Source organism: Triturus cristatus, chromosome 5_2 (genome assembly GCF_964204655.1).
Source record: "Triturus cristatus chromosome 5_2, aTriCri1.1, whole genome shotgun sequence".
Lineage (NCBI taxonomy): Eukaryota > Metazoa > Chordata > Amphibia > Caudata > Salamandridae > Triturus > Triturus cristatus.
This window is the reverse complement of record NC_140588.1, coordinates 653,940,171-653,955,400: the sequence shown is the minus strand read 5'-3', so window position 1 is coordinate 653,955,400 and position 15,230 is coordinate 653,940,171.

The following is a 15,230-nucleotide window of genomic DNA, read 5'->3' as shown; positions in this document are numbered from 1 at the left end:
GTTTTTAAATGCACAGCTTGAAACATTTTCTATTGGTTTAAAATAAAACCTCCTAACCATATCTGCATTAGACCAATCTGCTGCTTTCAATCTTTTTTCTGACATATAAACATTACTTGCCATAGCACCCCTTACTAAATGTGCCTTAAATTGAGCTAAATGTATACCTGCCTTCTTCATTGCCACCTTCACCCATCTTGCAATGGTAGAATTTGAAACCACTTTGTATGGCTTAACATAGGAAATAAACAACTGATCCACTCCAGCACACCTTTTCTGCCTCATCCTAGCTTCATATTCCTTCAAACATTGTACCACACACAACTTCAGACAACTGACTTAGTCACAGTCTTAGTCCTTCTCCAAATCTCAAACCCCACTCCATTTGGTTGGAAAAATCTACTGGACACCTCCAAATCCTTTACATCTGATAACATCCTGAAAGAAATCAAACACAATGAAGTTGCTAACTTCCATGATAGCTCTCTTTTGCCCAAATAAGAATTACTATGCCAATTTTCAAACAACTTCAAAATCATATCCACATCCCAAAGTGACTAATGCCTGGCCTTGGGGGGTCTCTTTAAATGAATTCTTTTAATTACTCTGCAAATCAGATGACTCCTACTAATTGAAATCTCCTGTACTAAAGAATGTACTGCGGCAAAAGCTGACCGGTACCAGTCACTGTTCTTGATGACAATCCTTTTGTGAATAATTCTGAAGGAAATTTGCCACCTCTACCTCATCTGCCTCCCTGGGATCCAAATCCCTTGCCATGCACCAATGTGACCATGGTTTCCCATTCACCTCTGAATCTCTTTCGGGATTCATTAGGCAACTGCTCTGCTGTTAAGAAAAAATCTGAGAATCTCCCTGAATTCCTGTAATTTCCCAGACTAGAGGTTGAATAAACCGGACTCCACTAAAGCATGTTCTGTCTGCTCCACTCCTCTTAACAGACCCATACATGACTTTGTTAAATATGGTATTTCCACAGCAATTTCCTTAATTGTCAGGACACAAGCTTGCATTTTCCAAATAGGTGCAACTAACTCTATTTCACACTTTTGTCTCTTCACCTGAATTAAATCTCTCTGAATCATTGAGAAAGGTGGAAAAGCAACTCTTCCATTCCATCTTGGATCCTTAATGAAAGCATCTACTGCCATGGTCCCTGGATCTGGTCTCCAACGGATGTTATGTTGCAACTGGTAAGTTAACCAGGACACAAAAAAAAAATTCACCGCAAGTGGACCCATACATCTTGAAATATTCTGAAAACACTCTTCTTTAAATTTCCAGTTGCTGAAATCTGTCAAATTCCTTGAATTCTAATCTGTGACTACATTGTTGACACCTAGGAAATAATCTGTCTTCAAATCAATCTTGTGTTCCAAACAAAAAATCCACAACTCCTTTGCTAAATTTGACAGTCCCCTTGAGCTGCTTCCCTCCAATTTGTTTATGTATGTCACAATTCTGCACATTTTTTATTAACCATTCAATTAACTAAAATCATTACAGTAACACGAGCATAGAATAAAAAACATGATGCTGTGCCTTTAGTTTTCTTGCAGATAAAACCATCCTCAATTGATCTTGTAATATTTTCAAGCAAGTAGGGAGTTTATAAAGTGCAATTTCCCCTGTTTTGATTTGTAAGAGCATTCTGCAAAAACCAGGAGAGTATTGTTAAGTGCTTCAGGTAGGGTGGTAAATAGGTGCAAATGCCCCTGTCTACGTTTTTAAGAGCTTTCTTGGGGTGTCACCTAAGTGCTGAAATTCACGATTTACCTCCCAATCGTTAGTAGTCATCCCTCGACTTTTGTTAGTATGTAGTGACTAGGAGCCCCAAACAGTGATGCTAATCCCACTTGCAGATTCAAGGTGCATTGTTAGATCTTATTCATGAGCTTTGTCATGTTTCTTGGTATACACTTTTAAATTAAAGAACTTGGTGCTAGTTACTACATGCAGTGTCTTAGTCCACTTGCAAACTTATTAGGCCAATGACTCTCGTCAAGTGTCAGTCTAATTATGTGCGTGCACTTTGCCATTCTTGGTAAGTTGGTTGTGTCAGTTTGAGTGAAATGCAAGTCTGAAGCCTCCTTGCAAGATCTCATTCCCTTGGCCTTGAAGATTGGGCAAAGCAACAGTTGGCGATCCTCAGCCAGGGTAGGGGAGCAACACAGCAAATGCAATCACAATTGATTTCTGTATAAGCATAACCTACATGAGGCACTTTCCTCCTTACTCGCCCATGCTGGGTTAAAATCTGTTGTTCTTAAATCTATGAGCCGCATATAAAAACATTCCTGCCTGCCTGAAGTAACAATGCTTTACATAAATAGGGCTGGGCTTTCTCTGAAATATATGATGTGTCCAGTGCCACAGTGATGGGTTTGAATTGATTTGTTCTCATATCCTTTTCAGCCGAGATGATCTGTACCTGACTCTTCACCACTTTTTTCCATGCTGATATCCGGATTGAGGGAAAATCCAGGCTCTCAGCTTATATCCTCAGGCTGCTGGTTGCTTGCTCCAGCTCAAGATGCCACAGGGAATGTTCTTACTTAAAGCTCGTCGCAAATGATCTTTTAGTGGGCTTTCTGGAGCTCTTGAAATTCTGATGTAAAACTTAATGAAATCCCCCTGGAGCTCCAACTCAGGCCACCCTAGCCCTAGCTTCAGACTTAGCCTTGCTCTTCTGGCTTGCTGCAGGGCTTGCATCACTAGTGTGTACGCTTTGTAATGTACTGCTGTTATAAGACTGTTCAGTCCACCCAAGTTTTGCTTTCAAGACTGTCAGCATTGCATCAGCTGTTGGACTAACAATTGTTGCCCAAGTTGCCTCAATGAGCGGATGGTTTGGTCTGCCTGTCCCCTTTTGTGTTTTATATGAGTGCCAGCTCTTGCATTCTGGGAAAACTATGCCCTCAGTTAATTATAAGCTCTCATTGTCCCAGTTCTATATTTTCCCAGCTGCCAATGTCACAACAGAACTGGATTTCCATGCAGCTCCCTTCTGAAACTGTGCAATGCAAACAATCTTGCTTTAATTTCTAGACAGTTTAGGTGTTTCTTCCTTTCCAACAGATTCCAGACACCACTTGTCTCTTGACCAGACCACATTGCACCCCATCTTAACTTGCTCACATCTGTCTCCAGAACAAAGTCTGGTTTGATTTCAAACACTTCATGACAATTCCAGGCCTCCAAAAATGTTAAGCACCACTTCAACGCCTTATTTGCTTCTCGAGTCCTGTGCATCTTATCCCCGTATCATAAACTCTTTACTAGGCCCGATGTTTTTACACAATGATGGGCCCTCTAATGTAAGGGTCCTGGAAAAACCACTTGTATGAAGAAGATAACAGCCAAAACGCACATGCTAACCCCCTCTGCCTCACTTCTTCCTTTGCAAAATAATTTTTAAGTTATGTCTTATCTTCCTTACTTTTTTCTCTGATAATTGTAACTGACTCTTAACTTTATCCACCACAAATCCTAAAAACTCCCAACGCTGAAATTAAATCATGATATACTTTTTGATATTGACAACAACAAATATGTTTATTTTGATCAAACAAACAAAAAATGTAACATAGATCACCTTATTATTGCAATGATTACAATGTGAGTGCTTTATGTCTAATGGACCATATCCTGCCGAGCAACTTCGCTACAGTGCGTGCCTAATACAGACTGGGATCACACCTTAATGTTCTTAATGCTATTGCATGTCAAGTCAAGTCAAGGACATTTGTATCACGCACACATCACTCACAGAAGTCTCATTGCGCTTGCAGACGGCTCTGACAAAAAAGGACTAAGATCTAATTTTCAAAAAGCCAGGTCTTCAACTTTTTTGCGGAAGCAGTTGTGTTCAGAAATACTGCGCAGGTGTGGGCATTTTGTTCCAGGATGCGGGTGCCAAAAAAGAAAAGGATCGGCCCCCTTGCCTAGCAGTTTTAATTCTGAGGGGGGTCAGCAATGCCTCATTGCTGGATCTAAGCATTCTGGGCGGCTGATACCAGCATAGTTTTTGCGACCAGCATGGTTCCTTACAACTAATGGTAAGCAAATTGGCTTGACCCATATGTCTCAGGTGTATCTTCTTCAGCTTACACAATCAGGCTTCTGTGTCACCTACTCTACTGAATCGGCGCTGCTTCTCTCTACTGAAACCATCCGTAGACATGTAGATGCAGGACAGACGGTTGCTCTAGTCCTTTTAGATCTCAGTGCCGCTTTCGACACTGTTGCCCATCACATGCTACTGCAGCGCCTTAGGGAAGGAGGCTTGGCTGGTAGGGCGATGGAATGGCTAAGGTCTTTTCTTCTTGACCGCAGTTTTCAGGTGTCACAAAAACCTTTCCTCTCCAAAAGCGTTAAGCTGGAAAAAGGGGTCCCTCAGGGCTTCATACTCAGCCCGACTTTTTTTAATCTCTACATTATCCCCCGGGAGAGATTGTAGGGGAGTTTGGAGTCAGTGTGGTGTCTAACACTGACGACACACAACTTGTGGTGACCCTTACTAAAGACTCTGAGGAGGCAGCCACTAACTTTTCAATGTGTCTTCAAGAACTGGCGTTATGGATGGCCTCAAACTGCCTTAAACTTAATGGCAACAAAACAGAGGTTTTAGTGATAGGTAAGGCCCCTTCGATTTGGTCCTCCGCATGGTGGCCTCAGTCGCTGGGTCCTACCCCATCACCTAGGAATCAGGTAAAAAACCTGGGAATGTGGCCAGACACTAAACTCTCCTTTGAAACTCATACCAGGTGAGTGACGGGAAACTGTTTTGGAGTCCTACGCAGTCTTTGGAAGACCTTAGATGCACTCCCTGTGTCAGCTAGGAAAACGATGGTTCACGCCCTTGTGACATCTCGTTTGGACTACGGGAACGCCCTTTATTTGGGAGCAAACACCAATTGTGTCCAGAGACTCCAGCGCATTTAAGAATGCGGCTGCGCGTCTCGTTCTAATGCTTCTGAGGAGAGCCTCATCTAGCAAGGCCCTGGCTTCCCTGCATTGGCTACCGTTGAGGGAATGTGTTCTTTTTAAAGCTATGTGCATTAGTCACCGCATTCTGCAAAAGAAAGGCCCCTCCTATTTGCATAATCTTCTTACCCCTCATGTCCCCATGCAATGTTTAAGATCAAGTGGGACGGGTCAGGTCAGCATCCCGACCATCAGAAGAGCTAGGATGGGCGGGCGCTCTTTCCGCTTTTTAGCGGCTACATACTGGAACAAACTTCCGATAGGGCTCTGACTGGAATCATCGGAGACAATTCTTCGGAGAAAGCTCAAGACGTGGCTTTTACCATCTGGTAACCCTCCTGTCTGATCCTTTTTCTGCTCTTACCCCCACCTGCATAATTTGGGCTCTTGTCGCAGCGCGGGGACACACTAGCTAGTGTAGCCATGCGCTTTACAAATTTTATTATTATTATCATTATTATTATTATTATTATTATCTAGGCCACGCAACCAAACATTATGTGGGTGACATTTTGATTAAACGTAATACAACCCAGACATATTAAAGACGTCCTGACTTGCAATGCCCATTTGGCAGTGAAAGCCTTAAGTAAGAGGGAGCTTATCCTGAACTAAATGTACAGTTTTTTATTGACTGGGTTTGTAATATGATCGAAATAAAATTCATACCATTAGGTTGACTTAAATTGAGCGAAATCCAATGACAAGGACCTCATTTGAGATTATGTTCATCCAACTGTACCACCCATGCCAATACAATTTTTTAATTAGCCCTTTAGATGGAACTAGCTTGAAGTCTGTAGACTGTCACAGCCTCATCAAACCCAGAGAAGTCAACACATTTTTTATGTTCTTTCACAAGTCTACTTTGTGGAATCTATTAAGCCTACTTACATCATGAAAGGCTTCCATAAACTTGGATTTCAAGTACACCCTTTTCGACACCATTTCTTTTTGAGCCACTTAGGACTCCCTTCTCATTAGCTGCACCTTCCACATGCCTCCTCTTTATTAAGCATTTGCCTCCTGGCCCTCTATTACTTCTGTGTCCCTCATCTGAGGCAGAAAAATACTCTTCATCCTCCAAATTAATGAATATTCTTTTATTATTAAGAACCTTCTTCATTTTTTCTAAACCACATTTTGCATTTCCTTACAATTTAATTTCCTTACAATATCCTCCTTACTGTGTTCCCTAGATGTAATACATTCTCCTTTATATTTGTATTGTATTTTTGCGCCTCCAGCACTTAACTGTCACCTTTGTGAAAACTAGTGTTTTTATCAACCTCCGAACGCCGGCAATACAATTCATTGCTAAGCAACATGACTTGCACGCCTTATCAGATTTAGTCCAGATAGTTCTAGTTGGATCGCGAGAAGCTAGATGTTGGTCTTTCCTTGGTCTAGGGCAGGTCAGAAGTCTCAAACTTAAGTTACCATGAAAACACTCCAGATATTGTCCTGGAATGTAAATGGACTGCGCATGAGGTCAAGAAGAGCCAGAATTCTGCAATATTTAAGAGACTCCCCAGCGCAGGTCATTGTCATCCAGGAGACACATCTTCTTAAGGAAGAGACTAAGGAAATTCTTAAAAGTCAGAAATGGGTTGATTCCTTTATGGGCACCAACCGGTCGGCCAATATCAGAGGGGTTTTGATTCACTTTAAAAAACAAGCCAAGGTTCAAATTCTACAGCACAGGGAAGACCCTTGTGGCAGGTGGGTAATACTGAAGGCTATTTTAATGGGCATCCTCCTCACTTTGATTGGCTATTATGGCCCGAACCAAGATGACCCTTCTTTCCTTAAATCGATTTTTTCGCATCTTCTGGATTTTTCAGAACCGGTGATTTGAGCAGGAGATTATAATATCATTCTCAACCCTAAACTCGATAAATCTCCAAATAGTAGAGCCGTAGCTCCCTCAAGATCAAGAGCGTATCTTAAGACTATGATGACCCAAACGGGCCTATGTGATATATGGAGGGAAAGGTCGGGCCAGCAATTGGGAGTATCATATAGAAATTTTAAGTACAGACATAAATTAAGAATAGATTATATCTTGCTTAGTCACAGCATTAGGGGTAAGGTTAAAGATATCCTTTATGTGTGATCTCATTTGTCAGACCATTCATGCATAATATTATATCTCAACTGGGTTCAGGCCCAGCAGACCAGAGCCTGGTCCTTTGATCGAACATTACTTCTTGAGGGGGAAGAGATGGCTTTTCTTTCTCGAGAGACTGAATTATTCTTGGGAAGTAATCTAGGTACAGCAAACATCACTATGGTCTGGGATACCCTCAAAGCTTTTCTGAGGGGTATTATTACCAACAGGTCGAGCTATAGGAATAAAAAGTATAGGGAGGAGATTGCATCTCTGGAGGCGGAAATGATGGTAGTGGAGGCAAAATTGAACAGTCAGACTTAATAAACTAAATGAACAGCTGGGGGCATCCTTCAAACAAGGCTTATGCGTAGATCGGAGGCAAGTAAGATCGCTCATTTTGAGTACGGAGAAGGGGCAGTAAAGTTACTTGCTTGGAAAGTAAAAGCAGACCAGCTCCGTAATCAGATCAAGGAAATTATTGTGGGGTATGGCGCAGTTTCCCTATCCTCCAATGAAGAAATTGGGGAGGCCTTTTTGAGTATTTCCAAGATAAATACAAAGAACTTTGTGTAGAAAACAGGCCTAAAGTTAAGAATTGGTAGTATAGGACTACATTAACACCTATTAGTTCTAAACAACAGGCAGACCTAGAGCAAGATAACACACAAGAGGAAGTGAAAAAGGCTATGGCTGCTTGTAAAAAGGGCAAAGCTGAGGGCCCCGATGGGCTACCAGTCAAATTATATAGATCTTTGGATGAGGCGATAATCCCGGTATTAACCCAATTATTGAATAAGATACTATTAGAGGGAGTAAGCCCTCCCGGGTTTTGGAACAATGCTACAGTTGTTCTGATTCTGAAACCCGGTAAAAATCCAGCTAGCTGTGGGTCGTATCGACCCATATCGCTCTTAAACGCCGATTATAAAATCTTTGCTTCAATTCTGGCAGCCAGGCTGGGGTTAGTGGCTAATGACATCTTTCGTTCGGATCGAAAGGGGTTTGTGAAAGGAAGACAACTATCAGACCTCACATATGATCTAGTCGGAGCAATAGATATTGCCTCCACCTATTCACTCCCTCTCGCAGCCCTAACTTTGGATGCTACCAAGGCTTTTGACAGGGTGAATTGGGTTTGCCTGTCGGAAGTCATGGAGAAATTCAATCAAGCACCGTCAGCTAGGATATTGGCCAATGGCAATCTGACCAACTCACTAAGGATAACCAGGGGCACCAGACAGGGCTGTCCTCTTTCCCCTCTCCTCTTTGATATGTACATAGAGCTTTTTGCTCAGAGAAGATCCTAGTATAGTGCCTTTTAGACATGGTAAATGGGAGAGGAAGGTGGCCCTGTATGCGGAAGTCATTCTGGTACTCTCGGCAGATTTGGAAACAACCTTTGCCGGAAAGACCGAGATTATGACCTGGAATATTATGAGGAATCAACATCAGGTTAGTCCTAGCATGCGATACCTGGGGGTTAGAATTGTCCAGGACATAGCCAAAATTACAGAAGTCAACTTAGCGCGAGTCTCAAGGGAATGTCAAAAACAGATTAAATCGTGGGCCCATCTTCCTTTAACCATCCTTGGGAGGGTGAACCTAGTCAAAATGGTGGTATTACCCAAGATAACCTTTCTCTTTAATTCAATACCCCTACACTTTGACAAAATAGCTATTGATAAACTCCAGCAGGATATAAATTCCTTTATTTGGGCATATAGAACTACTGGAATAGCTTGGAAAAAGCTAAGGCATAGGAGAGCGAAAGGGGGTCTTGCGCTACCTGATTTACAGTATTATGGTATTACGCTTGGGCTTTTCAATTTTCACATTCCCGGATGCTGTTAAAAACGCCTGCAAGCACAGGGGCAGGAGTCATGTTTTTGGCCATGTTAAGAGGGGCCAGTCTACCGGAGAAGGGCTTTTTGTTTAAATTTGGGGATCCAAAGTTTTTTAAGAAGGTTAAACTTAAGGTCCTCCAGGCAACAGCTAGAGCATGGGCTGGATTAAAACATTTGGTGGGCCTTAAATATTTTTCAAGCTTAGCGCCACTTTAGGACTCACCAGGCTCGCCGGAATGCCTTCAGGACGGATTGGCTTTTCCACTCAAAGAAGCGGGTTTGAAATTATGGGGAGATCTCGTCTATGAGGACACACTCATCTCAAGGGAAGAACTGAGAGAAAGAGTGGGAGTTGGTCTTTCAGAGTTCAAGTACATCCAGCTGCTGAGTTGGGTACAATCCCAGCAAAGACAGAAAAAACCCATAGGTGGGGGCAATAGTCTTGGGCAACAGTTAGTCGCCAGGCCAGTGGGAAAGAAGGAGGTTTCCCACTGGGACTGGGCGCTATAGAAGAGGCTGTGGATGGTGAATTCAAATTCGCAAATGAAGGATGGAGCGAACACCTTCCAAATTTACAGTGTGAGCAATTGTGGCAGAACTCATTTAAAATTCTCTTTATCATAGTAAAACCTGCTTGGCTGAAGAGAAACCACTTATTCATAGGGCCTATTTATCTCCCCTTAGGCTAAGTTTTTAAATGCGTCCCAAGTCAGCTGTAAGAAGTGTGGTCTAGTTAAAGCCTCAGATATCCATATGTGTTGGAGAACATTTTGAGAGCCTCACTCCAAATAGACTTATCTCTGATAATCTTTGGCCTTAATAATCAAGTTGCCGGTCCAGCCAGATCTCTTTTATTCTATGCTATGTTGCTAGCCAGGAGGCAAATATGGAAGCATTGGACTGATTCTGCTCCTCCCACACATTCAGAATGGTTGACATTGCTGTATGAGTCATCTAAGAAGGACCTGTCTAGAGCTTGGAGTAGAAAAAAGACAGCATATTGGGACTTGCTGCTTCAGAGGGTGAGGCATGAATGAAAGCGAAGTATCCATCCTTCTACCCTTGTTCTATCTATACTTTCATGAAGGGCGGGTCCTATGATTATGTCTCCTGGGTACTCTCTGGACCATGTTGGGCTTCCTCGTGCCAACAAATGTGTCCATCAGGTTCTTGTGGACCTAGTCAGAGAGAAACCTCTCCCCCGTCTAAGGGGAATCAGCATCCATGTCTGATAATGTACCTCTACAGGTTGAAGGGACTGAGAGATCCCATTATAAAGCCAATGTCTCCTCAGATCGTTGAGTAACGGTACGGACAGACTGTATGTTCAATGTGGTTGGAGGGGAATGAGGACAAATAAAAAAAGTAAACATGACTTGCAAGCCCACTGTCTTTAGAAACAAGCCTTATTGTCTAAAACAAAGCCATTTGTCTCCTAAAACACTGTGCTATGATGTATTTCATCATATGCGCAATGTGAAATCACTCAAGATGGCGGCGTAAGTGTACACTGCAGCTGAAGGCAAGCTGCCCTCACTACTGCCACGAATGCCTGCCATGCACGAGAAGGATCCAGCTGACAATCTCTATACTTCAAACAAGCATTGGCATAGCCAATAGGTCTCGTTTTTGGGACTTTATAAGTGTTTAACCATGCAACAGTTAATGTTGGTTCACCAAGGATATTGTGCTGCATAACTAAATACTTATAAGGTCCCAAAAGCGAGACCTATTGGCTATGGCAATGCTTGATTTTTTCAGGCAGCACATTACTCTTGTCTCCCCTCCCTCACACCCTATTTCCCATTTTCTGGTACTCCAACGTTGCGAGGTCACACGAATGGCAATAGCGCAAAGCAAATATGATCACCACACTGCAAACAAAAAAACTAAAGTAAAAAACATTATCATTTTCAGTGCCAATAGCTCTAACTTACACAAATGCAAGATCGATTGCATTGCAAATGCGTGTTCTTGTCTGCCTTTGCTCAGTGCATGCAATGAAACATTCATCTGTCGCTCCTGGGTGAATTTTGTAGAGACTCACTCAGTCATTCACAAGAACTTGCATCAGCACTTAGGCAATCTATGTAATTCAATCAGAAAGTTGTCATAATTTTTAGTAGAGCACACAATAGTGCATACACCAACTTAAGTGGTAAGCAAGACGTTATCATTGAGGTCTTAATTTGATCCATGGTAGAGATTTCTTGCATTGGACAGTCATTTTATTAATTCTCCACACTCACATATATGCAATTTTCTGCAATTTTAAAGTGACATTGTGTTTTGGTATCGGACTATGCCTTCAAAGTCCTACATTTCGAATGCAAACAGTAGCAGCTGCACTTTATACTCCAGCTACGTTCTGCCACTTGAGCCTCGCATTTTCCATGTTAAACAGGGACTGCTCGTTTAAGGTAGGTATTGAATGTCTATTACACTCCATTCATTCCGAGTGAAAGGGTTAAGCAGATGCTGCTTTCAGGAGACTGCGCGTTTCGTATTGGGGCCATCTCCTCCTTGCCCCAATGAAGTTTCTGGTATTTGATGTATCATGCATTGCTGTTGCTTAGGAAATATTATTTGGTTCCAGTCGTGACACGGGACCAGGCCCTGGTGATTAAATAGTCAGGAATGCACCAAAAACCGAAATGCCCAGACCTCTGTATAAGGGAGTGAACTTCTCAATGTTCGTGCGGAACTACAGAGAAAAGATTTGCTGTCAAACTCTCGAGGGTTCCGATATGTAGGGCAGATAATTTCCCACTCATAATATTGTATAATTTGTTCATTTCCGGGATTCCCCTATTTTGCATAAGATCGAGTAAGAAATACAGAGACGTAGCATTTTGGGATGATTTTATGTAAAGAGACTGATACAAAGTTCCATAAGGCTTAGGCATGGCACACAAGAAGCCGTCATTTAGTGTTAAAATAAACTATCAAAAATCAGATCGTAAATGTGTATGGGCACTTAAAATGCAATGTTTTAAATGTTGCTAAAAAAATCATGGGGCCAATTGTTTAAGATGGTTGTCGAGTGCGGAGTAACTTATATTTTAATACATTTGTGTTTTGTGGCTTTAATATTGTCCTGTGTTTTTTTTATTTAGTTTTATCTTTATGATAGCATAGCTACTGTTTATTCAGCGCAAAGATAGTCCAACCAACCCAACAGCCTCACCTACCAATGACCCAAGACCCAAAAATACACATTTGCAGAGATTCCACTTCCCCTAACTCCTAATTTCAGCACCGGTGGCGGGGCTGCGATGTTGATGTTTCTGAATGTCCTGAAAGCACCTGCATTGGTATTTTCATTACAGCATCGGATTGGAGTTGATGGCTTCTCTTTCTTTTTGTCTTATAAACTAGAAGGTGCCCCGGTGCATTTCTGAGTCCTACCACCTTCAGAAAAGAAGCAAAGATAGATACAAATAAAAACTAGCGGGAGCAGCGGCGCGCGGCCCATGTGCGCACTCTGTTAGGGTGACCGCGGGCAGTGCGCTTAATGAGCCATGACGACGGAGCGTCCCGTGACTGGTGCGTGCGCGAGAGCAAGCACCAGGCCATATGTTTTGAATTATCGCGCCCGTGTCTGGGCACGATATTTCAAAACATATGGCGCCCGTGCGGGTAACTGCAAGCAATAAGCCACACACGCATGAGCGTGTGTTGGTGAGCTTTTGAAAGCCCCTTACTAAAAGTCTCGCCAGAGCAGCGCATGCGCGCTGCTACAGGCTCGACCTAAAAACACAGTGCAGCTTCAGTAATGCTTTTCCAAATGTTAACTCCTTACAAATACTACAGTATGATTAACTTCCTCTTTTCATCAATTTGTTTTTTTGTGTGTAGAAATCCTTTAGTAAACCACCCTTTTCAACTTCCTTGATTTCCACATTAGAATTACATTTAAGTGAACATTGGAATAAAGACTTAAAATATTACATTAATAAAATGTATCGCTAACACTTATACAGTATATAACCTGTAAATTGGGTATCTCATATAATCAAAATACATTCAATTTAATACACATTACATTGTACAAATGTTTCTCATTAACTATATAATACTTATCTGCTCAGAAGCAGCAAACAAAATGGAAAGAATATGGAGGACAACGACTGTTTGAGGATTGAAGATTCTTTTTCATTGTGATATGATTCTGTGTTCTGTTTCTTGGAACTTTAATGTGTTGATACTTCGGAGGAGTGAATAAAAGTTGATGCAAAATGCTAGAATCCTGTCTCGCCATAAAATCAGAGATCTACCTGGAAAGACTGCTACAGTACTACTTCATATGATTGTTATTATCCAACATAATGTTAGGAGATTTGGTAAGAATCTATGCATTTATTGTTGTCATTACAGGGTGTTGGTACTCTAAATATACAACTAGTTAGGACCTGCTGCAAAGTGACTGTGCTATAGTCTTTCAGCAACTAAAACTTTCTGGCATGTCTCTACGGTCTGTGTAGGCTTCGGCTTGTCTAGTTAGTAATTGAGTGGTTAGTTGAGCAGGCTGGTATAACCTATGTCTGTGCCCCCAACACAGTCCCATAGATCCATTCATACATTATATGCTTGTTGTATTGATAAATAAGGAATCAGTTAGTAGATTGGTATATGAGATCATAAGTAGACACTGAATATATCAAATTGAGAAAGTGAGGACGGTCTGTCGGAAACACTAGTGTTATGTAATTATAGTTAGGACATAGTGCAGACAATGTGATGTGCGTACATACCTTTGCTTCTAGGCTGTATATCTTCAGGAGCTGAGTGGTAGCAGGCACTTCTAATATTGAGTTGAAAAACATTTCTTATGGTTGGGCTGGTGCAGTTATCATATTCCATCCAAATGTCAACATCATTCTGAGGCTGTATTGGGCTGAGGTCAGATGCTCTCCCATATTGAACTGATGATAATTTCACATAATATTCATACTGTTTATTCAGTGTACTTCAGTGGAAGTTTAAAGTATTAATGCATGAACTCTGAACTGAAAATACTAAGTAAAGGAAGGATTTAAAATGCACAAGTTTTATGACTTCCTATTACCAATGAAATATGCTAACATTTTCCATGTTCATAAATGGAGTGTAAATATTAGTAAGGTGAAACAAGAGCATACTTTAATGTACAACTGTGTCACTGATTTATATATATATTTATATGTATTTTAACTTCCTCTTGCACTATACTTGTTTTCGTTTCAGTTATCTTCAAACGTATTGTTGCATTTTAAACATCAAATACAGCATGCACATTAAACTATACTTGTGGTTCTATTATTGGGTCCTGTGTCTAGAACACTATGGTCAAAATCTGCTGACTAGCCTTCACTACTTTCTTTCATTATATCACTGCTGACACTAGGCATATACATAACAAAACCTTGCATTATGCAGTAAGACAGTTGAGGCAACATGGATCATGTTCATCTTAAAAAATCAAGTGTTATTCACACTTGAAAAGATTAGAATGTTTTGGTGTAGCCCAGTACCAATTTTGAGCAGGTGGTTGAGTGGGGGGCCCACAACACTCATTTTTTTTATTTCAAAAGCTTTATTGGTTTTCCAAACACAAAATAAATAAAACATACAGAACAGAGGGGTCAGTGATGTAACGAAACTTGAGGGGGCCCACCAGCAAATAGCATGAAGGGGGCCCCCTCCGACCACACTCAGGAGCTCTGCTGACAGGGTACAGGCTGAAGGGGCCCCCTGGAGAACAGGGCCCCCCCGCACCGCGGGTGCTGCGGGGGCCTTTGTTACGCCCCTGAGAGGGGTAGAAGTACAGGAATCCATCAAATGCCACCTTGGATACAGATATATGAATAGTTTTACAAGCATTGCTATTCCTTTGGGTGAATAAATTGGCTAACTGACTTGGCGGAGATACAAATATCACAATGTTGTTGAATCACGCACACCAGCATAAACAATTCAATCTATAGTTCTCAATTAATAACTTCGGTGGGCGTGCGGGGAGGTAGCGTCCTCTAAACCAAGGGGTCGTGAAATCAGAAAGGTTGCATATGCCTACTCGGGAGATGTCCCTCCATGTGCACTGCCAATAATGTGAGTGTTCAAAAGTTTGTGAAGATAATCAATAAAGTTTGGTAAATTCAAAATAAGATGTATTTGTATTGTTCTTTGTATGGTATCATATCCTCATTGTAATCATGAGATGTGGAGTTTCTTTTAAAGTAGATCCAGTAAAGGGTTATTCTTGGTCCTTAAATAAATCATCCGAA